Below are 27,819 nucleotides of genomic sequence, written 5' to 3'. Positions count from 1 at the left end.
AAAGTGAATCAAACTTTCTTGGAGAGAGTTTGAAGGAATATTGGTCTTTCCCATGTGTTAATGCAGCAAGTATAGGACTCTATGTAAGTGGAACAGTATTTTAAAAACGATGTGACATCACAGTGCATGATTCACCAGATATGTGTGAAATTTTTAATTCCAGAGAACTAGGAACTACAAGGGTAGTTTGTTTCCTCGAGCACAATGAACCACATCTAGATGAGTCAAAGAGGCCTGGTCTTCACCCAGGAGCCCCAAACAGTTAGGTAATAGAGTGGTGTTGGGTCAGGGCCTCTAAGGAAGGATGATACAGCGTTCATGTTTAGGAAGAAAGATGCGCTGAGAGGGCAGTGCCCTGTCAGCCTGCGCTGGGGGCACCCCTACCCAGCTCACCCGCTCTTCACCTGCATGCTACTTTTATATGAGCAAAAATAGACATCTCTTCTGTTGAAGTTTTATTTCCATTATACATTTTGGTATGTATTTTACACTAAAAAAAAATGTGTGGGATTTATTTATGACAGGTTAGCTTAGGAGCTGGGCTTCCCAGGTGGCTCAGTGGTAAAGAATCTGCCAGAAATGCAGGAGACCCAGGTTCAATCCCTGGGTCAGGAAGATCCCCTGGAGGAGGACATGGAAACCCACTCCAGTAATCTTGCCTGGAGAATCCCATCCCAGGGACAGAGGAGCCTGACAGGCTACAGTCCATGAGATTGCAAAGTGTCAGACATGGCTAAAGCAATTTAGCATGCACACACAGCTTAGTAACTAATAGCTAAAAAAGAAGTGAGAAAAATTGAGAATGTCTCTTCTTTGACTAGAAATAGAAATAAATAATAGTGAAACCTGAAGTAGGCAGAGCACAGCAGGGTGTGGCCCAATAGTAAATGCATGTGTTTTCCGAGATAGTGGAGGCTGACCTCTCACAGATTACTCCAGAGAAGCTTCCAGGAAGATGGTTGGAGAGTTTGAAGAAATATGTCTTTTCCACGTGGTTACTCAGCAAGTTTGGGACTCTAGGTAAGTGGAACAATATTTATGAAGTGGTGGCTCAGGTGTTAGATAATCGCCCTGCAATGAAGCAGACCTGGGTTCAATCCCTGGGTTGGGAAAAACCCCTAGAGAAGGGAGAGGCTACCCACTCCAGTATTCTGGCGTAGAGAATTCTTGGACTGTATAGTCCATGGGGTTGCAAAGAGTCAGACACAACTGAGTGACTTTCACACATTAACGCATGTAACATCGTAGTGCGTGGTTCATTAGGTATGTGTGAAATTTCTAATTTCAGAAATACAAATGGAGGCAAGGTAGAATGAGAGAAAAGCTTGCTGAAGAAGGTTAGGGTGTGATTGTCACACAATTCTGGGTGCATTTCAAAAGCTATGCATGCTTTTCAAGCAATAAGGCGTGGTCATTCTGAGATAGAAATCTGGCAACTCATAGTTCCAATGTGTGTGTGTGTGTGTGTGTGTGTGTGTGTGCGCGTGCGCACGTGCACGCATGTGCTCAATTGTGTCTGACTCTTTGTGGCCCCACTGTCATCCTCCAAACTCGTCTGTCCCTGGAATTTTCCAGGCAAGAATACTGAAGTGGGTTGCCACTTCCTCCTCCAGGGGATCATCATGACCCAGGGATCAAACCTGCATCTCCTGTGTCTCCTGCATTGGCAGGTGGGTTCTTTACCACTGTGCCACCTGGAAAGCCCATAGGTCCAGTAGACGTGGGCTAATGCGTGGATCTCTGTCACAGTTGTCTTCTTCCTCATGAATAGGCACGCTTAGACCAAACACAAATACACAGTAAAGAGACAAAACATGAAAAAGCCTGTAAAATATCGTATCATTATCTAGCCATCACTGAGCAGTGTAACTTTGATAAAGTCCCCACATCAGCCTGGACCCCAGATTTCTTATAACATAAGGACAGTGTTACTGTCCTCTTCTGTTTGTTCCTCGACTCCCGCCTCAATGCGCCATCCAGCTCAGGGTCACAAGGGGAGTGTATTGAATGAGTGAGTGATGAAAAAATAAATGAATCCATGCATCTGCTGAAGATCAGACCCTAAAAGAATCTCAATTTAATACCCACATGCAGAACGGAAAATCTTCCTTGAAATTGCTGCTGACTCGGGTGAGGCGCCTGGTGATTAAGGACAAAGGCAGATAAAATAGGAAAAGTAATTTAGAATATGGTAATACACAATAAATATAACTGTATCTAAAGCAATTTGGGGCAGGAGTAATCTTGCTGAGATTCAATTGAATTGTACCGAGCTGCCGCAGCATTATGAAAGTACGTATTTACATCTTTTCATTAAATAAACCCCGTCTCTGCCAACTTTGCCACTCCCCATGTCATAAGCGAGGTCCTGGAGAGGCTGGGGGAAAATGGGATGGGGCAGAAAGTGCAGTCTTGAGGCTGAGGACAGCATGTGTGTGGGCAAAACCCTCACGTGGCTGCTCTGCAGTTTTGCTAAAATGATGTCTCTCTTTCTCCTCCTTTCTCTTCTCCCTTGCTCATGAGAGCCTCTTATCTGGGGCTGGCTGTTCACTGTCTTCCCATCACACTTTTATACACAGTTTGTTCCTCCTGTCTACATGTCAACTTTTTCCTTAGACACTTAAAATATGTAAATAAAAACCTAGGAGAATATGATTCAGTTATCTGATTCTGTAAATCTCCATGTGTGTCTTTGATTCACCTTCAAGATTAAGAACTACTGGTTTAGCTGACTGCCTGGCACACATGTGAACGAAAGACGTTCTCTAGACATATATGCATACACGTATGAGTGGGTGTGTCAGCAACGTGGGTAGAGGCTGTGGCTGTCATCCTGTGGATGACACTGTCAAAGTCTGGCCTCAGGTTCTCGCTTCTCGTACGTTCTGCCTGGGTCACAGCGGACAACCTCCAGAAACTCTTGGTGGGCATCTGCACAGGGCAGGTGCATCTGCAGGATGACTCTAAGTAGTTTTAAAGGAGTTGATTGCAATATCTTGCTAATTTCCTCTTTCTCAATGTTGATCTACCTAGTCAAGGGCCTGTGAAGGCTTGCCTTCCCCACTGCCCATTTCCCAACTGTCCTTCTTCCACTTTGCAGAAGAGCTTGTCCCCCACCTACCCAGAAACATAATATAGTATATCGTCCTGGTGTGTAGACACCCCCAGAGCACATTGAATCAGTGGAGATAGAATCCCCAAACAGATTTTGTTGTCAGCTTGGTCCTGTGGATTATTGGCTGGATAATTTTAACACATTTGATGTGTTTCTTTTTTATTTATTCATTTTCTTTACCTTCAGCTTTATTGAGATATAATTGACATAGAATGTTGTGTTAAGTTTAAGGTGAGCAAAGTGTTGATTTGAGATACTGATATGCTGCAAGATGCTTTCCACTGTAGCATTAGCTAACACCTCCATCACCTCAGATAATTACCTTTTTGTGTGTGTATGTGGTGAGAACATTTAAGATCTACTTTCTCAGCAACTTTCAAAGATTTAATGCTGTACATTCAACTCAAACCTCTGTCTTCAAACTGAAAATTTGCACCCTATGACCAACATCTTCCCACTTTCCTGTCCCCCAGACCTTGGTGCGGGAATACCACCACCATTCTGCTCTCTGTTCTTTGGGGTTTTTTTTAGTTTGGCCATTTTAATCTATATATAGGTGATACATCATGCAATCGTGAAGTACTTTACTGCTTGACTTTCTCTAACTTATCCCACTTAGCATACAGCACTCAATGACATCCCTGTTGTTGCAAATGACAGAATGTCCTTATTTCCCAGGTATGAAAACTGTTTCATTGTGTGTGTGTATATACATATCCACAGTGAAATACACACACACACACACACACACACACATCTCCTTTATCCATTTTTCCATTGATGGGCACCTAGGTTGTGTTTATATCTTGGCTAGTGTGAATAATACTGCAGTGAATGTGGAAGTAAATTTATCTTATTGATAGTCTGTTAATTCTCATAATGATAATGATAAATACAATCAATAATTTTAAAAAAGTTGTTAGCATTTAAGATATCATCAACAAAGATTTTTAAAAACTTGTTGCAAAGAATTACAGGTATTATTGACTGATGAAATATATTAAACATAAAATATACATTACAATGAAATTCTGAAATACAGTTTGAATAGAAATGTACATTCCAGGAGAAAAGTTAATATTATAATATTCTAGACTATTAAAAGGAACTTATTTTTGGTTGCTCTAAATGAATTTTGATGGATTTTGAATTATTTTGGTCTTCAACTTTCATTTGACTCATTTCTAAACTAAAAGAATGATTTGATTTTAAAAAGTCATGCTTAGTGTATCCTTTGCAAGTATTTAACCCCAAATAAATGTTTTATAATGTAATCTGAAAACATGAAGGTGTACATACCTTATTTTAGCATATATGCCATCAACAACCAAAAAAATAAAATAAACTAAATAGACTTCACTATTCTGCTTTTCCACCTGCTTCTTGCTTTGCCTTCTTAAATTTAAAGATTACTTACATCTTGTACATTTCCTTCCCCAAGACCTATGCTGTTCCACAGAGGATCCCAGCCACCTGTGACTACTTAATGTAGATTAACTACATAAAATTCAAAATCAATTGTCCTGTTGTAGTAACTGCATGTCAAACGATCAGTAGCTGCATGTGGCTAGAGACTGTGGTACTGGTAGGACAGCAGATATAAAACATTTCACCATTGCAGATTTTCCACCAGGCCTGCTGCTCTGGAGAGAATTCATACTGCAGACACTGCTTTTACCAGAACAGAACTTTCTCTAGGATTGATGGGCTCATTTACTTCTTTTCAAATGTCTGGCTCATATTAGGCCCTCACTAAATGCTTTTTAAATTAAAATAACATTACTAGAAGATAATTAGTGATTCCCCCAGACACATTTACCAGCAAATCACAATCGTATAAGTGTCATAAAATATTTGCAATCATAAGGACCTTGGAAGTAATCTACATATCAAGTTTTATATATATATATATATATGTATATATATATATATATATAAAAATGTTTGTATGTGTATATATATATATATATATATATATATATATATATATATATTTACATATATCCTAAAATTTCAAAGATAAATTATTCACTTGTAGTTCCTTTATTCTATTTTGTGGTAAATAAAGAACATACTATATTGCATATTTTCTATGTTTCAAGTGATGAACAAAGCACTTTTCAAGTGTGATCTCACCTAGTACATCTAATTTTTCCTAAGGAGAATATACTTAGAATTAGGAATATCAGAAAGGATAAGGTCTTTGCCCAGAATCACAAAGATAGAATTTAAACTCAGGTCTATCTAATCACAGAAGCTGTATTTCTAACTCCATATGAAAAATGCCACTTAGAGAAGAAATGACAACTTGTACAAGTCATTCAGAGACTTAGTGACGAGAATAGAAATCCAGGCTGTGCCTTATTTCCAGATGGGCTCCCCACACATCCATCTCCGTGGGCAGTAAGGGAGGTATGTAGGCTGGATAAGAACAGGATTTTTAGCGAGGATGCCTGCATTCAAATCTGGACTCTGCCACCTACTAATTACGGAAATCTCAGGCTCTTCTGTGAAGACTGGGATACTGATAATGACAAATATTGTATCAATTCAAATACTTGATACAGCACACTGATATTATTTAATTTCCACAGTATTACTTATGCTCATTTGTACATTATGCAGATACTGAATGCACTGCAATTTTACCATAGATGTGGTTCGTGTATCCACGCTCTGAGTTAACAGTTCCACCGCTATTCAGTTCAGTTCAGTCAAGTTCAGTCGCTCCTCGTGTCTGACTCTTTGCCACCCCATGGACCGCAGCACACCAGGCCTCCCTGTCCATCACCAACTCCTGGAGTTTACTCAAACTCATGTCCATTGAGTTGATGATGCCATCCAACCATCTCATCCTCTGTCATCCCCTTCTCCTCCCGTCCTCAATCTTTCCCAACCTCAGGGTCTTTTCAAATGAGTCGGTTCTTCAAATCAGGTGGCCAGAGTATTCCAGTTTCAGCTTCAACATCAGTCCTTCCAATGAACACCCAGGACTGATCTCCTTTAGGATGGATTGGTTGGATCTCCTTGCAGTCCAAGGGACTCTCAAGAGTCTTCTCCAACACCACAGGTCAAAAACATCAATTCTTCAGCACTCAGCTTTCTTTATAGTCCAACTCTCACATCCATACATGACTACTGGAAAAACAATAGCCTTGACTAGACGGACATTTGTTGGCAATGTCTTTGCTTTTTAATATGCTATCTAGGTTGGTCATAGCTTTCCTTCTAAGGAGTAAGCATCTTTAATTTCATGGCTGCAGTCACCATCTGCAGTGATTTTGGAGATCCCAAAAATAAAGTCTGCCACTGTTTCCACTGTTTCTCCATCTATTTGCCATGAAGTGAGGGGACCAGATGCCATGATCCTAGTTTTCTGAATGTTGAGCCTTAAGCCAATTTTTCACTCTCTTCTTTCACTTTGATCAAGAGGCTCTTTAGTTCTTCTTCACTTTCTGCCATAAGGGTGGTGTCATCTGCATGTCTGAGGTTATTGACATTTCTCCCGGCAATCTTGATTCCAGCTTGTGCTTCATCCAACCCGGCATTTCTCGTGATGTACTCTGCATACAAGTTAAATAAGCAGGGTGACAATATACAGCTTTGAAATATTCCTTTTCCTATTTGGAACCAGTCTGTTGTTCCATGTCCAGTTCTAACTGTTGCTTCTTGACCTGCATACAAACTTCTTAAGAGGCAGGTCAGGTGGTCTGGTAGTCCCATCTCTTTCAGAATTTTCCACAGTTTATTGTGATCCACACAGTCAAAGGCTTTGGCATAGTCAATAAAGCAGAAGTAGATGTTTTCTGGAACTGTCTTGGTTTTTCAATGATCTGCCACCATTAAGTATGTCTTATTTTACCCTCTTATACACCATTCTATAACTTTTTTTTTCATCTATTGTGTGTGTACTTTTTTGCAAATTTATAAAAGATTTATTTATTTTAATTAGAGAATAATTCCTTTACAATATATTTACAATTCATGCCATACATCAGCATGAATTTGCCATAGGCATTCATGTGTCCCATCCCTTCTGAATCTCCCTCCTATTGCACAAATTTTTAAAAATTATTTTTATATTTTCCATTTTTCTTCTTTTGTATATTGTACTTTTGGTGTCAAGACAAAGAACCCATTGTTTATCCATCAATCCTGAAGGTTTCTTTCTTGTGTTTTTTCTAAAAGAAAAGTTGAATTTTAGGTTTTACATTTAAATCTGTGATCCATTTTGAGCATGAGGTTTAGGATGAAGTCCATTTATCCCCTGCTGTGGATGTCAAATTGTTCAAGCATCATTTGTTGAAAATGGTCTTCTTCCATTTAATCAATTTTGCTCCTCTGTCAAAAATCAGTTCAACATATTTATATGATTCTATTTCCATGGCCTTTGTTCTGTTCCATGATCTATGTGTTCATGTCCTCACCAGTTCCATACTGTCTTGATTATAATAGCTACATAGTAAATCTCAGTATTGAATAGAGTGATACCTCCCATTTTGTTCTTCTTTGTCTAATTTTTGAGTACTCTAGGCCTGTACCTTTTAATAGAAATTTTATAACAATTTTGTCTATTTCTGTCCCCCCCCAAAAAAAAATTCTACTGGGATTTTGTTATGAATTGCATTCAACCAGAAGATAAATTTGGCAGAAAAAAATGTGTTTATGTTGAATATTCCAAACCAGAAACAGTATTTTTCTTTGTTCATTGGGGTTTTCATTAATTTCTTTCATCAGAATTTTATAATACTCAACAAATATGTATCTTTTCTGAATCAATTGTAAATCATACTATGCTGAATTTTAGCTTCTTCATGTGTGTTGGCATTTAGAATTGTGATTAAATTTTGTTTACTGATCTTGTATCCTGTGGTTTGCTGAATGTGCTTACTAATTACAAAACTTTTTATGAATTCCTTAAGATTTTCCATGTAACCAATTATGTCACATGAAAATGGGACCATTTTATTTCTTCCTTTCCCACATTTATACCTTTTATTTCTTTTTTGTTCCTCTGGTTAGATCTTCAGTGCTATAGTGGATAAAATTAGTAAGAGTGGACATCCTTGCCTGATTCTTGATCTTACGGGAAAAATATTCAGTCTTTCATCATTAAAGTTGTTGTTAGTTGTAGACTTTTTGTAGTTGCAATTTAATCAAGTTGAGGTAATTCTCCCCTATTTCTGACTTGTTGAGAGTTTATACCATGTAAGTGTTGGATTTTGTTAAATGTGCCATTAATGGGTGTTGGATTTTGTCAAATGCTTTCTCTACATCAATTGATGTGGTCATATACCATGCAGGTCATAGTCTAATTTTCTGGGTTGTGGTTTCAGAGATTTTCAGACCCCTCATAATGCCAAAGTGACCTTTCAAAACAAACCCTGGCGCTTCTAGGCCTTCTGTTAGCTCCTCATGGTTCTGCTTCTAGGGAGAAGTTTCCCAAACTGAGCTTCAAGGTGTCTCTAGTTGGGGGAGGGGAATTTCATGCACAGAGTGACCAAGGCTTCTCAGAGTGGACTGTTTGTTGTCTCTCCAGTTTCAACTGCAGACTGAGAAGTCATTTTGCAAATTTTCTGTGGACACCATTTTAAATTTTAAGTTCAGTCTTTCTACAGGATGATTATCTGAAGGGTAATTAGAACTCTACTCTTTAGAATCAAGTAATTCCAATATAGCCTTACCTCAGAGAGATGGGTGGAACATAGATGGGAATTATCTAGACCATATAGTGAAGGTAAAATAGCACAGACTGTATTTTCTGATTATTTGTCTAATGTTAGCTATTAAAGTAGAAGTTGATTTTGATTCAGTTGATCTAGCTGAGATCCATGTCTGAAGAGTCATAGGATAAATCATAATTTTTTTTTCCATTTATTTTTATTAGTTGGAGGCTAATTACTTTACATCATTACAGTAGTTTTTGTCATACATTGAAATGAATTAGCCATGGATTTACATGTATTCCCCATCCCGGTCCCCCCTCCCAACTCCCTCTCCACCCGATCCCTCTGGGTCTTCCCAGTGCACCAGGCCTGAGCACTTGTCTCATGCACCCAACCTGAGCTGGTGATCTGTTTCATCCTAGATAATATACATGTTTCAATGCTGTTCTCTTGAAACATCCCACCCTCGCCTTCTCCCAGAGTCCACAAGTCTGTTCTATACATCTGAGTCTCTTTTTCTGTTTTGCATATAGGGTTATCATTACCATCTTTCTAAATTCCATATATATGTGTTAGTATACTGTAATAATCTTATATTGATAAATGTAGATAGGGTAAAATCAAATTTTTCTGAAAAGAAGAAGAATAAAAAAAATAATAAGACATATTTCTTTTGTTATTTATATACTTTTAGTTTTGGTGTTTTGTATTCTAAATAGAATAATTATTACAGGACTTACGATAAATAAAGGCAGCTATGACTTAGTCAAATAATTATTTTTAGCAAATAAAGCTTTCAGTAAGGAAATTTGAAATTTTGGTCTGCTTTCTTCAGTACTTCTAGCCTCCTATCCTGACAGAGAAATGATGTAACTTACCAAAACTTATTTTAGAAGACACTATGTTCAATTCAATATTTAATAATTAATAATTCAAATATTTGACTCTGTATAAAATTAAACCTGAAGATATTTCTGTTAAAAATAATTCACTGTAAACACTACACAATATAATCTTTGTAAGATTCATAATTTACATCAGAATAAAAGAGACTCTGAGAAGTTTTCCAAAAATAATTTTAATATATTTCCAAAATATATTTCATCATTAAAACTGTGTGTGTCTTTTCATCAGTGTAAGATGCACTAATAACTAAAGGAGATAGGAAATAGAGTAACTGGGAAGAAAAACAGAAACAAATCAGCAAAGAACCTAGCACAAGAATGGGAAATCCTGCCTTATGCAGTTCTCTGTTTACACTTGTCTTAACATTTCCCTGAGTATGACAGAACGTTAGATAGGCCTCTTCCTGACTGGAGGCGCTGTCTTCTCTTTTTCTCAAATACTTAAAACTGTAAATTCTTTCTCTGCCCCTTTGAGATGCAGGTGAATCTTTTTAAAAGCTTCTTGCTCCTTGGCAGAAAAGCTATGACCAACCTAGACTGAATATTACAAAGCAGAGACAGTTCGGTTCCAACAAAGGTCTGTCTAGTCAAAGCTATGGTTTTTTACTAGTCATGTATGGATACGAGAGTTGGACTATAAAGAAAGCTGAGCACCAAAGAATTGATGCTTTTGAACTGTGGTGTTGGAGAAGACTCTTGAGAGTCCCTTGGACTGCAAGGAGATCCAACCAGTCTGTCCTAAAGGAAATCAGTCCTGAATATCCATTGGAAGGGACTAATGCTGAAGCTGAAGCTCCAATCCTTTGGCCACTTGCTGTGAAGAATGGACTCATTGGAAAAGACCCTGATGCTGGGAAAGATTGAGGACAGGAAGAGATGAGGATGACAAAGGATGAGGTGGTTGCATGGCATCACTGACTCAATGGACATGAGTTTGAGCAGGCTCCAGAAATTGGTGATGGACAGGGAAGCCTGGTATGCTGCAGTCCATGGGGTTGCAAAGAGCTGGACACAACTGAGCGACTGAACTGAACTGCCAGTTTTACAAACCAGGCATGCCTTTCTTGAAGACCTGTGAGCCATCATTTTGAAATGCAATCATCAAAGAGGATATTACCCCATCCTGTAGTTTCTGCTAGAGGGTAGCAGTCAAACTTTGGTGGGTGCCAATTAGCAAGCACAGATGGTCTAATTGCAGATTAAAATATCTGTAAAATAAGGAAATAATTCAATGTGTTCAGCACATCCTAGTGATTAACCTCCCCCTGAATTTTTCCAGTACTTTTTAGTTAGCTCACACCAGCCTTTGAAAACCCTCCTACCCTTTGTCTCAGCAAATTTGAGTTCAGACTTAGTTCTAGTCTCTCTCTCTCTCTCCTATTACAATAGTCTTGAATAGTCTTTCTTGACTGTTTAAATTTGTCCAGTGCAACTTTTGCTGTATCACTGTTTATTCATTTTTTGTCCAGTCTTATTCTCATGAGGACTTAACAAATCAGTATCTGTTAAGTAGCTATATCCTAGAAGCCAAATTAGCATAGGAAAACAAAAGTAGATAGAGAAATAGTAAAGAACTAGGCAAAATGTGGGCTTCCCAGTTGGCACTAATGGTAAAAAAATCTGCCTGCCAATGCAGGATATTCCAAAGACTCATGTTTGATCCTTTGGTTGGGAAGATCCCCAAAGGAAGGTCTGCAACCCACTCCAGTATTCTTTCCTGGAGAGTCCCATGGACAGAGGAGCCTGCTGGACTGCAGTCCATAGGGTCACAAGGAGTTGGACATAACTGAAGCAACTTGGCATGCATGCCCGCAGGCAAAATGTTGATGAGGAAACTGAGGTAGCAGCAGCCAAAGAAACAGGCTGTAAATAATATCTAAAGAACAGAAGCCAAGACAGAAATGAAGAATTAGAACAGACCATAAACCAGTAATAAGGGTCTATATTACTGATTTTTTTATCCTCTATCACAGCCTCCAGCTCCCAGGCCCAAATGACTATCCCAACCTAACCGCCAAATCTGGATTCCAATCAGGGTAAATACAGAAGGCAGGAAAGTCACCAACAGTAAATGTGTGTGTTTATTTACAGCATGTCCCTGGGTTCCAGTTTCAGGTAATAAGTTAAGCCCTCATAATATAAGAAAAGTGAGTGAAGCTGCTCAGTCATGTCCAACTTTTTGTGATCCCATGGGCTGTAGCCTACCTTGCACCTCCGTCCATGGGATTTTCCAGGCAAGAGTACTGGAATGGGTTTCCGTTTCCTTCTCCAGAGGATCTTCCGGACCCAGGGATGGAACCCAGGTCTCCCACATTGTAGGCAGATGCTTTACCATCTGAGTCACCAGGGAAGTCAATATAAGAAAACTGGACTCTAAATAAACTGACTTTATATGGTAGAAAGTGGTTAGGTTTTATGTACATTCGAATCTATATATATGAACACATACAGTTAAAGGTTAAACATTGAAGATGCAGCAGAAGGAGATAACAAAAATGAACTCTGATTTCTATGTTATATAGGTTGTATAGCCAACCATGTGACTAGCAGAGCTTTTTGAAAACCAGATGTGGTGGAAATGATCATGCCTTTTATTATGTCCATGCTAGTTTGAGGTGCCTTTCAAGAAAGCCTCTAAGAGAAAATTTTAGGTGGTCAGGAGCTAAGAGAAGCAATGAGGGGCAAGGATGGAAATGCAAGTGCCATTGACATAAAGAATTGAATCATCCCATTTGTGACATAGTTTAGGGTGAACCTATAATGTAAGAGGAAGAGAAGAGGGCCTAATTAGGGACTGGACTGCCCTTTCCCTCTCCATATCTCAAAGCTGCCCCACACATAGCTTCATACTCAACTGTGTCATGAAACATAACTTAGCAGAACAGAGGACAGAGTTATGTATCTAAGTATTCTGACTCTGGGGGTTCCCCAGTGGCTCCGCGGTAAAGTATCTGCCTGCAGCACAGGAACCGCAGAGATGTGGGTTTGATCCCTGGGTCGGGAGGATCCCCTGGAGGAGGCACGGCAACTCACCCTAGTATTCTTGCCTGGAGAATCCCATGGACATGAGTCTGGCGGGCTACAGCCTATAGGGTCTCAAAGAGTTGGACATGACTGAAGTGACTTACCATGCACACACGCATGCTGGCTGTGATTCCTTGGCACCCAGTGACTGCGTATATGTTAGGTACCTAGTCATTGTTGCTTAGCTTACTAACTTGGCTCATTTCGGCACATACTGTAGGTGTGTTGTTATAGGTAAGAACTGCTATACCACAATTCACTGTTGTTTAGTCACTGACTTGTGTCCGACTGTGACCCCATGAACTGCAGCACACCAGGCTTCTCTGTCCTTCACTATCTCCCTGAATTTGCTCAAACTAATGTCCATTGAGTTGATGATGCCATCCAACCATCTCATCCTCTGTCACCTGCTTCTCCTCTTGCCTTCAATCATTGTCAGCATCAGAGTCTTTTCCAATGAGTCAGTTCTTCGCATCAGGTAGCTAAAGTATTGAAGCTTAAGCTTCAGAATCAGTCCTTCCAGTGAGTATTCAGGGATGACTTCCTTTAGGTTTGACTGGTTTTACCTCCTTGCAGTACAAGGGACTCTCAACAATCTTCTCTAGCACCACAATTCAAAAGCATCAGTTCTTTGGTGCTCAGTCTTCTTTATGGTCCAACTCTCACATCTGCACATGACTAATGGAAAAAATCATAGCTTTGACTATAATGACCTTATAGTTGGCTTTTTAACACACTGTCTAGGTTTGTCATAGGTTTTCTTCCAAGGAGCAAGCGTCTTTTACCCACAGAGATTTTGGAGCCCAGGAAAATAAAATCTGCCACTGTTTCTAAATAATAAGATGTTTGCCTGAGTTTTGCAGGAATTTGGAGTCAGCTGTGTCTAGTTCAAACTTAGCTGGTTAAGACTGGGCCTGCGCAAGACTCAGCTCCTTGACCTTTTGATATCAGTGGACCTCAAATCAAGTTAAGGGCCTCCGTTTATTAAAGGTGCATACTGTCCACACCTTGGACTTCCTTGCTGCAATATTCCTTATCCTATAAATACCCCAAGTGCCTTGGCTTCTGCGAAGTGAATCTGAGACTAGTCCTTCTGTCTCCTTGATTGGCTGCCTTGGGGAGAAACCCTCTCTGCTGCAAACCTCGGTGTCTCAGCATTTTGGCTTGCTCTGTGTGCGGCAAAATGAGCCTGGTTCAGTAGCATTACATCGGTTGGAAAAATGGAAGCTTACAGCAATTAACAAGTTTAAAAGTGTACCAGTACTAAGTTGTAGAGGTAAGTTGAAACCTAGCTCCAATACTTTTCTTTCTTCTTTCTCTCTCTCTCTCTGGTTTTCGTTTGTTTGTTTTTTTTGCTGACTCATCATGAGTCTTGCAGAATCTTAGGTCCCCCAACCAGAGACTGAACCTGGGCCTCAGCAGTGAAAGTACCAAGGACCACCAGGTAATTTCAAAGTTATTTAAATCCTTCACTCCATGTGAATTGAGCCCTTGCTATGTGTGACCTATGCTGTTGGGGACTCAGAGATATATCTTGACATAGGTTTTTCCTGAAAGATAGCAGCAGCTCCTGGTTACTGCCTAATACAAGCAAAGCTGGAAGTGATTGGCGGTGTAGATGGAGTAAGCTTTCAATAGCAGGTTCTCACTACTAAACCAAGTTTTCACAAGGTTTAAGTGATAGAACCACTAAGAATCATGAAGTTTTGTGGAAAGTACCATGAACTCTTGAGCTGTTCCATGAATGAAGGAGACACACTATCAAATTAATACTACTGCTGGGAAGGTTTAGTAGTAGAATTTCAGCCTCAGGAGGAGTTGAAATCTCCTGATTCAGTGCCCATTCTGTATCTTACTGGCTGTTTGACTTGGAGTCAATTAATTATCCTTTATGAGTCTGTTTGCTGTTCTTTTATTTATTTATTAGTTTTATTTATTTTAAAGTTTTTATTGGAGTATAGTTACTTTTACAATGTTGTGTTAGTTTCTACTATATGGAGAATGAATCAGGTATTTATATACATATATTCCCTCTTTTTTGGATTTCCTTCCCAGTTAGGTCATCATGGAGCAGTGAGTAGAATCCCTGTGCTATGCAGTAGTTTTCTCATTAGTTATTTATTATACTGCTGTTATTGTTCAGTAGCTAAGTCAAGTCCAATTCTTTGCAACCCCATGAACTGCAGCACACCAGACATCTCATTATTGTCTCCTAGAGTTTGCTCAAACTCATGTCCACTGAGTCTGTGATGCCATCCAACCATCTCATCCTCTGTCACCTGCTTCTCCTCCACCCTTAAACTTTCCCAGCATCAGGGTCTTTTCCAATGAGTCAGCTCTTCACATCAGGTGGCCAAATTATCAGAGCTTCAACTTTAGCATCAGCCCTTGCAATGAATATTCAGGGTTGATTTCCTTTAGGTTGGACTGGTTTGATCTTGCAGTCCAAGGGACTCTCAAGTCTTCTCCAGCACCATAGTTCAAAAGCATCAATTCTTCGGTGTTCAGCCTTCTTTATGGTCCAACTCTCACATCCATACATGACTACTGGAAAAGCCATAGGGTAGTATCATCTGCATATCTGAGGTTATTGATATTTCTCCCCACAGTCTTAGTTCCAGCTTGTGATACATCCAGCCTGGCATTTCACATGATGTACTCTACGTATCAGCTAAATAAGCAGGGTGACAGTAGACAGCCTTGACATAATCCTTTCCCAATTTTGAACCAGTCAGTTTTTCCATATCTGGTTCTAACTGTTGCTTCTTGACCCACATACAAGTTTCTCAGGATGCAGGTCAGGTGGTCTGGTGTTCCCATCTCTAAGAATTTTCCACACTTTGTTGTGATCCACACAGTCAAAGGCTTTAGCAAAGTCAATGAAGCAAAAGTAGGTGTTTTTCTGGAATTATCTTGCTGTTTCTATGATCCAGCATTTGCTGGCAATTTGATCTGTGTTTCTTCTGCCTTTTCTAAATCCAGCTTGTATGTCTGGAAGTTCTCCATTCATGTACTGATGAAGCCTAGCTTGAAGGATTTTGAGCTATATAAGAATATATATTACTATACCTGACCCAAAGAACTCATAATCCAGAGTGAGGAATTTCCCCAAATACATTCAGAGAGAAGTATCAGGAGAATCCCAGAACACTCTGAAGCTGGATGTAACATGTTTATCTCTTTGCTTTTTTTTTTTTTGGAATGAACCTCTGTAAATCTCAACTGATAGGCAGAGATATTTGTGACTCACTAAATGTTGAGAATGATTGACTTAGCTGTGAGAACAGAGCACCTCGAGAATGGAGAGGTACCTGGAGAAACTTTAAACCTGGGAACAGGAAAAGGCCATATACAACAGTTGGCACCTTCCTAAACAGGAGAAAATCAGATAGGGAGGAGGAAAATAACTTGAAGGAAGCAGCTAAAGCAAAGGCGTTGATCCAGCACCATGTCTGTGGTGAGCTACAAGCACTTCCTTTTAACCAGGATGTAAATAAAAATGAAAAGGTGGAGTGCTTATTCAGAGATGAGGGGATATGTGATGGAGGACCTGGTATATTAAGTATATTGAGGCCAGTGAGTGACCACCTAAAGATTATAAATAAATCAGCAATACAGTCCTACATAGCATGAAGAATGGATCAAATGAGATGAGGATGGATTAAGGTTGATTGGGATATGGTAATAAGGTGTGGATTCTGGCACTGTCACGGCCCACAGGAAATCGTCCGGGTCAAAGGTGCCCATTTGGTGCCCTTCCCAGCAAGGCTGAATATACTGAACCACCTGCATACACTACTCTCTCTGGTATAAGCTTTCAGATCTTAGAAACTCTAGTCAGACTATGCGAATTTATTGAATGAATAGAGTTTGTGTGGGAGACCCTTATTCAGACACACCTATTTAAATGGTACCAGCAACTTAATCTTCTTACCAAAAACAAAGTGATTCAAGGCCAGAAACTGTTTTCTCCCACTTTTCCCTCCTGTGGATTGTCATGTTACAAAATGTGTTTCTAAAATGACAAATTTCTCCTTAAGTGAAAGCAAACCAAGAATAAGTCTCAAGGAAAGCAGTTTTCTGAAAATTACACAATGAAGGATCAAATTGTCCTTTTCTCATGCAAATGAAGTCCTGTAGGACCAGCAGAGCATTACTCCATAAATCATTCTGTGCTCTCGCACAAACTTAACACAGTTCCAAATACGAGGCCACGAGTGTGTTTAATCGAGCACTGACAAAGCGGTACAGCTGGTTCAGCTTAGTGCCTGTTTGAACATTAGCTTCTAGCGTTAAAGTTCTTATTCTGTGCTGCCGCATATTTGCTTCATTTTTTTGTTTTTCTTTTAGAGAATTATTTTATGCTTTTAATTTCTTTGTGATGAAATATACATATAATCAAATTCAGCACCCTAAGCCTTTTGAGTGTACAGTTCAGGGACATTGAACGCTTTCACATTGTGGTGCAGCTGTTACCCCCATTCACTTCCAGAGCTCTTTCCATCTTTGCTTAGTTTATACCAAAATTTTCTCCCACTAGACTCTGAACTACTTGAAGTCAGGAATGAGGACAGTAGTCAATAAAGTGACTAATTGTGAATGATGATAGTTCATGTTTATGATATAATATATGTCACACAATTTGAATTCATTACCTTATTCACATGGTTCACAGCAACCATTTGAGATTGATATAATTATGTTCACATTCAAATGAGGAAACTGAAGTCTGAAGAATTTATATGCCTGAATCCAGTCTCATGGGTAGTAAGATATAGAAGTAAAATTTGAATCGGTCATTTGTCTCCAGATCAACTCATACAAAACTATTTTCCCTGCTCAAAAATCAGACACTGTGTTTCAGTATCAATGATCAGTTCAGTTCAGTTCAGTTCAGTTACTCAGTCGTGTCTGACTCTTTGCGACCCCATGAATCACAGCATGCCAGGCCTCCCCATCCATCACCAACTCCCAGAATTTACTCAAACTCATGTCCATCGAGTCAGTGATGCCATTCAGCCATCTCATCCTCTGTTGCCCCCTTCTCCTCCTGCCTCCAATCCCTCCCAGCATCAGGGTCTTTTCCAATGAGTCAGCTCTTCACATGAGGTGGCCAAAGTATTGGAGTTTCAGCTTCAGCATCAGTCCTTCCAATGAACACCCAGGACTGATCTCCTTTAGGATGGACTGGTTGGATCTCCTTGCAGTCCAAGGGACTCTCAAGAGTCTTCTCTAGCACCACAGTTCAAAAGCATCAATTCTTTGGTGCTCAGCTTTCTTCACAGTCCAACTCTCACATCCAGGCATGACCACTGGAAAAACGATAGCCTTGACTAGATGGACCTTTGTTGGCAAAGTAATGTCTCTGCTTTTTAATATGCTATCTAGGTTGGTCATAGCTTTCCTTCCAAGGAGTAAGCGTCTTTTAATTTCATGGCTGCAGTCACCATCCGCTGTGATTTTGAAACCCCCAAAAATAAAGTCTGACACTGTTTCCACTGTTCCCCACCTGCCTCTTGAGAAACCTGTATGCAGGTCAGGAAGCAACAGTTAGAACTGGACATGGAACAACAGACTGGTTCCAAATAGGAAAAGGTGTACATCAAGGCTGTATATTGTCACCCTGCTTATTTAACTTATATGCAGAGCACATCCTGAGAAACCTGGGCTGGAAGAAGCACAAGCTGCAATCAAGATTGCTGGGAGAAATGTCAATAACCTCAGACATGCAGATGGCACCACCCTTATGGCAGAAAGTGAAGAGGAACAAAAAAGCCTCTTGATGAAAGTGAAAGAGGAGAGTCAAAAAGTTGGCTTAAAGCTCAACATTCAGAAAACTAAGATCATGGCATCTGGTCCCATCACGTCATGGGAAATAGATGGGGAAACAGTGGAAACAGTATCAATGATAACCCTCTGCAAATGGACAAGACAGCTATCATTGTTTATACGTGACAAATTAAGAAAAATGCTAAGTAGCTTGATTTACATCTTTTACCTAGTGGTATGGCTGGGTTCTGTTCAGGAAAAAAAGCTGTTTTTTGTTGTTGTAGTTTTTAATTTAAGAATTACATCATGTCTAATAGTATGATAATTGTTAGAAAGCCAAACAGTGAAATTAACATTTTAAGCATCTATGACGTTAGCACCTTGAAGAAAACTTTGTTAGTGTTTACTCAACTTGGAAGTTGATTTCTTCTTTCAAAGACTCCAGATGTATATAAATAAATACCCCTCGTAACTCATGGAAGAAAATGCAGTTGAAGGACTTAGTCCATGTCCATACATGAAACTTCACACTTGCACAGTGTTCCATCTCCTTTAGGTTGCATATTACAAGACAGTTAATTGTGTTCTCTTCTATCTCATCTATTTGCTTTATTTTCTCTTTCCTAATAGTATATGAGAGTGTGAGGTTTTTTCCCCTTCATTTAGTTCAGTCGCTCAGTTGTGTCCAACTCTTTTTGACCCCATGCAGCACGCCAGGCTTCCTTGTCCATCACCCACACCTGGAGCTTGCTCAAATTCATGTCCATCGAGTCGGTGATGCCATCAAGCCATCTCATCCTCTGTTGTCCCCTTCCCCTGCTGTCTTCAATCTTTACTAACATCAGGGTCTTTTCCAATGAGTCAGTTCTTCGCATCAGGTGGCCAAAGTATTGAAATTTCAGCTTCAACATCAGTTCTTCCAATGAATATTCAGGACTGATTTCCTTGAGGATGGACTGGTTGGATCTCCTTGCAGTCCAAGGGACTCTCAAGAGTCTTCTCCAACACCACAGTTCAAAAACATCAATTCTTCACTGTTCAGCTTTCTTTATAGTCCAACTCTCACATCCATACATGACTACTAGAAAAGCCGTTGCTTTGACGGTGGACCTTTGTTGGCAAAGTAATGTCTCTGCTTTTTAATATGCTGTCTAGGTTGTTCATAGCTTTTCTTCCAAGGAGCAAGCACCTTTTAATTTCATGGCTGCAGCCACCATCTGCAGTGATTTTGTAGCCCCACAAAATGAAGTCTCTAATTATTTCCATTGTTTCCCATCTCTTTGCCATGACATGATGGGACCAGATGCCATGATCTTAGTTTTCTGAATGTTGAGCTTTAAGTCAACTTTTCACTCTCCTCTTTCACTTTCTTTAAGAGGCTCTTTATTTCTTATTTGCTTTCTGTCATAAGGGTGTTGTCATCTGCATATCTGAGGTAATTGATATTTCTCCAAGCAATCTTGATTCCAGCTTTTGCTTTATCCAGCCCAGCATTTCACATGATGTACTCTGCGTATAAGTTAAATAAACAGGGTGACAATATACAGCCTTGACATACTGCTTTCCTGATTTGAACCCAGTCTGTTTTTCCATGTCCAGTTCTAACTGTTGATTCTTGACCTGCGTACAGATTTCTCAGGAGGCAGAACAGGTGGTCTTGTATTCCCATGTCTTTAAGGATTTTCCACAGTTTGTTGTGATCCATACAGTCAAAGGATTTGTGTAGTCAATAAAGCAGAAGTAGGTATTTTTCTGGAACTCTCTTGCTTTTTTGATGGTCCAACAGATGTTGGCCATTTGATCTCTGGTTCCTCTGCCTTTTCTAAATCCAGCTTGAACATCTGGAATTTTACAGTTAATGTACTGTTGAAGCCTTGCTTGGAGAATTTTGAGCATTACTTTGATAGCATGTGAGATGAGCAGAATTGTACAGTAGTTTGAGCATTCTTTGACATTGCTTTCTCTGGGATTGGAATGAAAACTGACACTTTCAGTCTTGTGGCCATGCTGAGTTTTCTAAATTTGCTGGCACATTGAGTGTACCACTTTAACAACATCATCATTTAGGATTTGAAATAACTCAACTGGGATTCCATCACCTCCATTAGCTTTGTTCATAGTGATGCTTCCTAAGGCCCATTTGACTTCACATTCCAGGATGTGTGGCTCTAGGTGAGTGATCACACCATCGTGGTTATATGGGTCATGATGATCTTCTTTATGTAGTTTTTCTGTGTATTCTTGCCACCTCTTCTTAATATCTTCTGCTTCTGTTAGGTCCATACCATTTCTGCCCTTTATTGTGCCCATCTTTGCATGAAATATTCCCTTGGTATCTCTAATTTTCTTGACAAGATCTCTAGTCTTTCTCATTCTGTTATTTTCCTCTATTTCCATGCAAATCTAGACATATATAAAAGACTTCCTCTTAAATAAGTGCAGAGAAATTGTGCAATTGTAGTATGAAATGTGGGGTAAACTTTTTGCATGATTTTTCTGCTTCTATTTCATAAGAAAACATCCAAGTATATTCTATCTTTGCAGTTTCATAACCTTAACCCATAGTCTCTCTTGAGCCTAAGCCAACTGGGTCTTTGTATTTGAAACCATCATTATTCATGTTATCTTATATTGCTACTTGCCAAATCCAATATTAAATTCTTAGACATCATATTACTTGACACTTGGTAGTATTTGAACCATTGCTAAACCTTTCCTCTTTGGAGTTCTTCCCTTTAGATTCTTCTACTTTTTCATACTCATTTTCAGTGTCTTTTTCTGAATCTTTCTCAGTTTCCTCATTTCTTAAAGCATTGTATTACCTCAGAGTTCAGTCTTTTGATCTTATCCGTTCTTGCTCCACATTTTTCCCTTGTGGAAGTCTATCCAGTAGTGTATCTTTGTGAAAGTGTTAATCGCCCAGTCGTGTGCAACTCTTTGCAATCCCATGGATCCTTTGCAATGCCATGGACTACAGACTGCCAGGCTCCTCTATTCATGGAATTCTCCAGGCAAAAATACTGGAGTGGCTAGCCATTCCCTTCTCCAGGGGATATTCTCCACCCAGGGATCGAACCAAGGTCTGTCAGATACTTTACTATCTGAGCCATCAGGGAAGCCCATATTATATAGTGTCTCTTCAGTGGTGGCCCGTGAAGCCGTATCTCCAGCTCCGATTTCTCAACTGGATTCCAGGCACATATTTCTAATTACCTGTACTATTATCCTGTGGCTGCCAAAACAAATTGCCTTCAACAAGTGAGTGAAGTCGCTCAGTCTTGTCTGACTCTTTGCGACCCCATGGACTGTAGCCCACCAAGCTCCTCCATCCATGGAATTTTCCAGGCAAGAATGCTGGAGTGGGTTGCTATTTCCTTCTCCAGGGGATCTTCCTGACTCAGGGATCAAACCAAGGTTTCCCGCATTGCAGGCAGAAGCTTTACCATCTGAGCCACTAGGGAAGCCTCCATAAACAAGGTAGCTTTAAATAATCGACATTTATTCTTTAGTAGTTCTGAAAGCTGCAGGTCTGAAAGCAGCATCGGCAGGGATGTTCTTCCTGGGGAGTTTCAAAGAAGAACGCGACTTTGCTCCTTCCTGTTTCGAGGGGCTCCAGGCACCCCTTTGCTCATGGCTAGACAGCTGCACTCTCTGCCTCCACATCACATGGGCTTCTCCTCTCTCCTTTCACATCTATCTCTGCCTTTCTCATAGAAGGATGAATGTCATTTGATTTAGTGCCCACCCAGATAATGCAGGATAATCTCATATCAAGATCCACGACCTCATTAAATCTACAAACACTTAAAAAAGGAAGTAACATTCATAGTTTCGGAAAGGTGGGCATAATTTTAGGGGCCACCTTTCTGTCCACTACAGTCTGCTTTATGATCCCCACAAATTTGTGTCCATCTCACATGTGGAATACCTCACACCGTTCTAGCATCCAGAAGTCTCAGTTCCTTAGAATATCACCTTCAAGTGTGAAGTCTCACCTGGATATATATGTACTTTACTCAGAACCTACAAAGTGCTGTGTAAGTGCTAAACACAAATGGAGAGTTTAATACTTAGCGGTCACCCTGCTGGCTGCTTAAAACTCTTACAAGGAGTCTGAAATGAGACACTGCTTGATCATCCCATTTTACAGATGAGGAAACCGAGGCATGGGGGATTCTGTGTCTTTCCTGATTGGCAATGCACATTTATGCAGTAATAAGTGAGAGCCAGAATTCAAATGGAGGTAGTCTGTTCGCAGAATTTGCATTTTTAAAGTATTTCCTGCTGTCTTACGCAAAAGGAATGTGGCAGCCAGAGTGCCAAACTGTCCTTTAAACCTTCCTTCAACTCAAATAGTTGCTAGGTCATGTCCTCCTCTTTACAACACATGGACTATAGCCCACCACTCTGCATGGTACTCTCCAGGAAAGGATACTGGAGTGGGTTGCCTATTCCTTCTGCAGGGGAATTCCTGACCCCAGGGATTGAACCCAAGTCTCCCTCATTACAGGCAAATTCTTTATCATCTGAGCCACCAGGGAAGTCCCAATTTCAGAATTTTCAACTATATAAATTGAATATCAACCACCAACAGGATTTTGCAAGAAAAAAATATTGTATCTCTATTAAGATTGTGTTTATTTGGTTCTTTGGTTGTTTTGAATTAAGAAAAAATATAAGGCATGAAGGTTTACCTATAGTTAATCATCAGTTCCTTCAGTTGCCTCAAAAAAAGTCCTAATATGTGAAAACAGTTCTTGTATAATATCGTAGTTTCTGATTCTCTCTTGCCTCTTTGTTGCAGTTTTTCAGTTACCCAGTAGTGTCTGATTCTTTGAAATTCCTTTGACTCTAGCACGCCAGGCTTCCCTGTCCTTCATTATCTCTCAGATTTTGCTTAGATTCATGTTCACTGAATTGGTGATGCCATCTGTCTTATCCTCTGTTGACCCCTTAACCTCCTGGCCTCAATCTTTCCCAGCATCAGGGTCTTTTCCAGTGAGTCAGCTCTACACATCAGGTGGGTAAAGTATTGGAACCTCAGCATCAGTCCTTTCAATGAATATCTCAGGATTGATTTCCTTTAGGATTGACTGGTTTGATCTCCTTACAGTCCAAGGGACTCTCACGAGTCTTCATCAGCACCACAGTTAGAAAGCATTGGTCCTTTGGTGCTCAGCCTTCTCTTGCCTCCTAAGTCCTCAAAAATAGCTTTGAAAATTTAACTCCACTTGTATTTCCTTAGACAAAGGAAAGAGGGTTACCATATGACATAAACTCATATTTAACCTAACATTATAAGAAAAGAAGTGATGACTTAGTATTACTGAATTTATAAAATTTTGAGAGTCTCAAAGAAGGGAGAAAAATGAGTCTCAGGGAAGAAGAATGACTCTGGGTCTCAGAAGTTTAAGGATTTCAACCCTGTCCTCTCCCCAATTCGTCTTAAAATGAGTTGCTTTAGTTCTTAGAGTCACTCACTCCTTATTTACGTAAAAGTTATAATAAGACCTTCTTTATGGGATTATTCAAAGGATCTGGTAAGACTGCACACAGAAACTTTCTAACTGTGAAATCACAGAGTTGCACATAATCCTTGGTAGGTTTGATTTAAAACAGTCTGGTGGTAAAAGAGCAAGCCCATTACAACCGGCCTGGGTAACTATGTTGTTTATAGTGAGAACCGAAGGAAGTAATCAGGAGCAAGTTACAGACTCATGCGAAGCGACAATGACATGTAGATGCTGGAAAAGTGTGACAGTGTGAATGTAACACTGAGAAGTTAGACTCGTGCAAAGTCAGGGTTGTCGAAAGCTTAGAAAAAGAAGGCAGGTCTGATGAAGTCAAGAGAGCTGCTAGTGCCACCAGGCTGTATTTAACAAAGCAAGTATTAGCGTGATGTTTAACACTGTAGCAACTTACCATTAGGAATAAACTGGGGGAAACAAATGCAAAACTGTGACATTTCAGTCCCCAGAAGGAACCAGTTGGTAAGAGTGAAATATAGGAGTCAGTTAACTCTGGATCTCCAACACAGAGAGATGACCCAGTAAGCTGTTTGAAGAGGCATCCTTCAAAATCTATTTTCTACCTAATATCTACATGATACCGCATGTTCTTTAGATTTGGAGGAGAGTTAATTAATTCTGTCACTGTCGCTATCAGCATGTAATGGCATTGTTCTCTAAACTATACTGATGTCAACAGAGTGATATATCCTAGTTCTGCCCCTGGAGCCATCAGCTAATGCCTCTTTCCTTTTATCCTATCATTTGTGTGTTTTCTTCTCTGCCCAGAGGACTTCTGAACTGCTGTGCTTCTTGTGTCTGCTGTAAGATGTAAGTTCAAGATATTAAGAGACATCTCCCAGGAACCCAAAATAACAGTCATGTCCTTAGTCCTAATTGATTGGAATGTCATTGCTGAAACTCACAAAGATGTTAATGACACTGATTCAAAGTAATTTACCCCTCCGGATAAATGACGAGGTAACGAAATTGTGTCATCCAACTGCTCTCTCTGCCTCCGGTCTCTGTTGCCTCTGGAACAACCTTGCTTCCGATGCCACACAGCAGAAACTAAGATGCCAATCGAACTGTCCCTCCGGGCTCAGACTCCCCTAAGAGTGCTCTGTGGGTTCGTAATAAATTGCCACCTCCTTAATTTAGCACTTAGGCATAATCACGCTTTGTGTTGTTTTTATTTTTTAGCTTATCCTTTTATTTTTTAGCTTACACTTCATCTTCCCTCAATTACATACAGAAATGCTTTAGTTTCCCACAGTCTCAATCTCAGGCCTCTTCTTTTTGTATGGATTTGTAACCTGCCCAGTAGGCCTCTTTCTTTAGTCTGATTTCTTCTTCCTCTTGCTGAAAGGTAAGCATCAAACATTACTTTATCCCAAGAGTTTCTTGTCCTTCTTTAGGTCCTCAGAGTGATTCTAGAGACTAGCTCAATCAATGCCACACAGAAGGTATTTAGTATATGTATGCTGAATGAGAAAACAGATGAATGACCCAATGAACTAAATATTTAGTATATGTATGCTGAATGAGAAAACAGATGAATGAACCAATGAACTAAATCAATAATACACAGACACAAAATGTAAGATGCATCCAGCTAAGCAAAAGAGTATCAGATATTCCTACTTTAGCTTTTTTATAGAGTGAAAGGAATATTTTTGACCTAAGATCTTTTTTTGTGTGTAAACCTCTCATGAGAGGTGGGGAAACCTGGGTATGGACTGATTCAGGTTTCCAAACTAACATTACTTGATGACAAAGAGAAATAAGTACTAGTGGCATTAAGCTTTATATTCATTTTACAAATCCAGTGGTTTGTCAGGCATATTTGCTAATAAAAGCTCCTGGAATTTTTATCATCCTTATGACTTCAGCCTTGAGAAGTATTAGGTATATGAGATAAGTATATAGGTATAGGTATATGTTGGATAAAAGAATGAATGAATGAGTGAACAAATTATATTTCTGAGAAGCACATTAAAATTCTGGTGGAAGTAGACAGTCATGTGGAGTGAAGGAAAATACGCAGTCCAAGTGTAAAAAGTGTCTCTTTACTCATGTAAAGAGACATGAGTTCTGTCTCTGGCTCTGCCATTCTCTATCTATGTGACCAGGACTACTTCCAGAAGTCTCTCTCCTTAACTTCTGTGACCCCCAGTCTTAATCGTGAAACTTTTGTTCCTTAAAAGTTGTAATTTCTTAAGGAATATTTATTCTCTTTCCTTCTTATTTTATACAATCTCTCTAAGAGAATCTCATTACTAACTTTTTTATTCCAATATATGGTTTTTAAAATTTATATTTTCATCCCAGACTTTATGGCTATGATTCACTAAACAAATATTTTTAATACTTTCCATGTGGTTGGTACTATCCTCTAAATATTTCACAGATTTGACATGCTCAAAATTGAATAAATAATCTTAACTGAAAAAAAAAGTTTTTAACGCATATATTACAGGTCATCCCAGATAATGATAATGTGACCCAATTGTTCAAGTGAGAAATTATGGATTCTTTCTAAACCTTTCTTCCTTCTGTGACATTCTATACATGCCACTCTAATACTCCTCCTTAAATATCACACAAAGATACTGATTTGACTCTATACATTCCTCAAGGATGCTATAACAACTCTTGTCTTTATCACATCACTCTAAAATCCACCTTCACACACTTGCCATGATGTTCTTAGGAAAAATTAAAAAGTATACACACAGCATACGGACCATATATGATTGTGTCACCTTCTTACTTAAGGTCTGCAGCTATCTTCTTACATAGACAGCTTCTTTCGGGGTCAAGTGGTAACTGCAGAACACAGTCCTGCATTCCTCAGTCCAGCATCCCCTTCTGCTGCTCCCCTGCCTGCCGAGGAGACAGGTGTGTATCAGTATGCCACGTGTTTCATACTATAGTTGACTTGCATATACTCTCACTTCTGATTTATTGGTTCTTATCCCTCTCATCTTCTGGATCAATTCCTGCTTATCTTAAAGATTATGGAAGGAAATAATAAGAATCTGTAAATTGAATTGATTTAGAATGTGGTATGGCAGAAAGAATGAATGATCTTTTTGATAACATCCCATTTTCTGCTTTTCTTTTATAGTACTAAGAAGAATTGAAAAAGTTACTTAACCTGTCTGTATTTCAGTCTCCTTATCTATAAAGTAGTGTTTTCAATGCAAGGAGTGGTAACCCTCTTTCTTTGTAATAGTCCTAAGCTTTAATGAAAACTGAATGACTCGTTTTGATCTCATCACATGCTCAACAAACACAAATTAATTTTGAAGCACAGAAATGCCATTCCATACAACTGAAGATGTAATGGCCAGAGATTAGTTTTCCTTCTTATCGTGTAGGCATTGTGTTTTACGGTTCTTAAGAGCTCTCACAATACATTCTTCAGGGTAAGGAAAATAAAGAACTATACACATGTTTTTTCATGATTGTTGTTGGAGAAAAAATATATACAGCAGGCAAAGGTTATTGATAACTAATTAAATCTCCATTATATTCTACCATGAAGTTTAGACTGAGAAAGTAAGTGTGTGCAATTAAAGTCCAGTTTCTACATTTTGATACCTCACCCTCTGTGATTTAAAATCTGTTTATAACAATACAAGATCATCTAATATTGGGAAAAACATTTCAGTTTAGACAGCACACATAAAGGAAGACATAAACACTTACTGTGTTGTCTTCCTAAAGGCTGCTCTGGACCTCCTCTGTCACTTAAAGTAGCCTAGATAAAACCCTTCTCTGCTTCTCAATGTTGATTGACAGAAGATAAAGGACTCCAGTTGTGATGA

The 27,819-nt window shown here is 39.4% G+C and overlaps 1 long non-coding RNA gene across 2 annotated transcripts in view; it reads left to right on the top strand.

Annotated features, from left to right (window-relative positions):
• Positions 1 to 26,883, top strand: part of LOC110132482 (uncharacterized) — a 52,225-nt gene extending 25,342 nt beyond the window's left edge. For both annotated transcript variants that reach the window (XR_002312493.2, XR_002312491.2), the window contains exons 3-4: positions 24,776 to 24,817; positions 26,765 to 26,883. This is a non-coding gene — a long non-coding RNA (uncharacterized lncRNA). The remainder of the gene's footprint in view (positions 1 to 24,775; positions 24,818 to 26,764) is intronic.
• Positions 26,884 to 27,819: the final 936 nt, after the last annotated feature.

Source organism: Odocoileus virginianus, chromosome 15 (genome assembly GCF_023699985.2).
Source record: "Odocoileus virginianus isolate 20LAN1187 ecotype Illinois chromosome 15, Ovbor_1.2, whole genome shotgun sequence".
Taxonomy (NCBI): Eukaryota; Metazoa; Chordata; class Mammalia; order Artiodactyla; family Cervidae; genus Odocoileus; species Odocoileus virginianus.
The sequence above is the reverse complement of the archived record's forward strand: the minus strand, read 5'-3'. Positions and strand labels throughout refer to the sequence as shown.